Source organism: Idiotropiscis lumnitzeri, unplaced genomic scaffold (genome assembly GCF_059441095.1).
Source record: "Idiotropiscis lumnitzeri isolate Australia: NSW breed Sydney's pygmy pipehorse unplaced genomic scaffold, RoL_Ilum_1.0 HiC_scaffold_194, whole genome shotgun sequence".
In the NCBI taxonomy this organism is placed as follows: Eukaryota; Metazoa; Chordata; class Actinopteri; order Syngnathiformes; family Syngnathidae; genus Idiotropiscis; species Idiotropiscis lumnitzeri.
The window spans coordinates 318,143-320,550 of record NW_028283732.1 but is presented as its reverse complement, the minus strand read 5'-3'; positions in this window follow the sequence as shown (position 1 = coordinate 320,550).

Sequence of the window (2,408 nt, the reverse complement as noted above, 5' to 3'; positions counted from 1 at the left end):
CCGTCTTGTTCCTCCTGAAGTCGACGACAATCTCCTTTGTTTTTGCAGTGTTAAGGTGCAGTCTGTTGTCCTTGCACCAAGCTGTCAGTCTCTTTACCTCCTCTCTGTAGGCTGTCTCGTCACCTTCCGAGATCAGACCGACCACTGTCGCGTCGTCAGCAAACTTGACGATGGTGTTGTTGCCATGGGCCGGGCTGCAGTCGTAGGTGTAGAGGGCGTATAGGAGAGGGCTCAGCACGCATCCTTGAGGGGAACCGGTGCTCAGCATGCAGGTGGAGGACGTGTAGGGGCCGAGCAACACAGTCTGGGGTCTGTTGGTCAGAAAGTCCTTAATCCAGATGCGTGTGAGGGCAGGGAGGCCGAGAATGTCAAGTTTGGCGACGTGGATGTCTGGGATGATTGTGTTGAATGCCAAGCTGTAGTCCACAAAGAGCATCCTTGCATAGCTCTGCTGTTGTTCCAGGTGGCCCAGCACAACATGCAGAGCAGTGTTGATGGCGTCCTCAGTGGATCTGTTAGCCCAGTATGCAAACTGGTAGGGGTCCAGAGTGGGAGGAAGGCAGTCCCTGATGTGCTGGAGAACCAGCCTCTCGAAGCACTTCATGATGACTGGTGTGAGAGCAACAGGACGGTAGTCATTCAGGTGGACGGCTGGTGACTTTTTGGGGACAGGAATAATGATGGAAGTTTTCAAGCAGGAGGGGATGACTGCTTGAGCCAGGGAGCGGTTGAAGATCCTGCAGAATACATGTGACAGTTGGTGGGCACATGTTTTGAGGACCTTGCCTGGTATTCCGTCGGGTCCAGTAGCTTTCCTGGGGTTAACAGCCAGGAGCGCGCGCCTCACATCGTGTTCCTCTACGGTGAGTGGGGGGGAGTTGGAGCATGAAGTGCGGGGGTGTGACGGTTGGGGCGAGTCAAAGCGAGCAAAGAAGCAGTTAAGCTCCTCTGCCAGCGATGCACTCGGGTCTGCAGAGGTCGTGCTGCTGCCACGGAAGTTGGTGATGCTCCGTAGACCCTGCCACACCTCCCGTGGTCTGTTACTGGCAAGGTGGGCCTCCAGCCTCCCCTTGTAGGTTGCCTTGGCTAGCTTGATGCCTTTGCTCAGGTCAGCACGAGCCACCCTGTACTGGGCTTTGTCGCCTGACCTGAAGGCAGCGTCACGGGCCTTGAGGAGAGAGCGAACCCTGCTGGACATCCAGGGCTTCGCATTTGGGAAGGTCCGTATAGTCCTGTGTAGGGACACAGTTTCCATGCAGAACTTGATGTAGTCCACTACACAATGTGTGTAGACATCAAGGTCCTGATGATCAAAGAGGCCCCAGTTTGTGTCTTGAAAGCAGTCCTGTAATTCACTCATGGTGCCGTCACGCCAGGTTTTCACAGTCTTTGTGGTGGGCCTGAATCTGCGCCTGAGAGGGATGTATGCAGGTGCGAGCTGCAAGGACAGGTGGTCTGACTGGCCGAGGGGGGCGAGTGGGAGGGCCCTGTATGCGTGCTTGATGTTCGAGTACACATGGTCGAGAGTGTTGTCTCCCCTCGTTGGGCACTTGACATGCTGGTGAAACTCTGGGAGTACAGTCTTTAAATTGGCCTTATTAAAGTCTCCCGCTACTACGTGAACGCCATCAGGGTGGGCCCGCTGATGTTTATTGATGACGCACGCGAGTAGCGAGAGCGCCGTGCTAGTGCTAGCGTCGGGAGGGATGTAAACAGCTGTGACAATCACGACCGTTAGCTCCCTCGGGAGAAAATAAGGCCGGCATTTAACGGACATGAACTCGATGTCGGGGGAAGAGTGCTTCTCGACGATCGTGCTATCGCCGCACCAGTTCTCATGCACGTAAACACAGAGCCACCCCGCCCCGTCTCTTACCGGTGTCCCTTGTCCGATCCGCGCGATGTAGCGAGCGCCCGGCCAGCTGGATGCTAGCATCGGGGACGTCTGCGTGCAGCCAGGATTCCGTGACGACGATCACACTGCTGTCTCGCACATAGCGGTTTCCCAGGATTTGTAATCCCAGGTCGTCGATTTTGTGGACCACGGATCTGGCGTTGGTGAGGTACAGACTCGGCAGTGGTTGCCTATGGGGCTGCCGTCGCAGCCGTTGCAAGACACCGGACCTGCAGCCCCGCTTCTGCTTCCTCTCTCTGCGTCGCCTGCGCCGCCTCCCGGTCCCGATGACAAGCCACGGTGAGCCGGGCAGCCTCGCCAGTTCGTCCGGAATTTTGCGATCATAGCATATTCAGTAAATATAAACCTGCTAAATTAAATAATTGACATTCTGTCCCATAAATGTTTAAAATGCCGGTAATTGCCATACAATCCTTCAAGGGTCGACGAGCGATGTTCGGGAGGAGGAGCAGTGGTGGTGGTGCGTTTCCCTCGGGCATGTGTCGGTAAATCC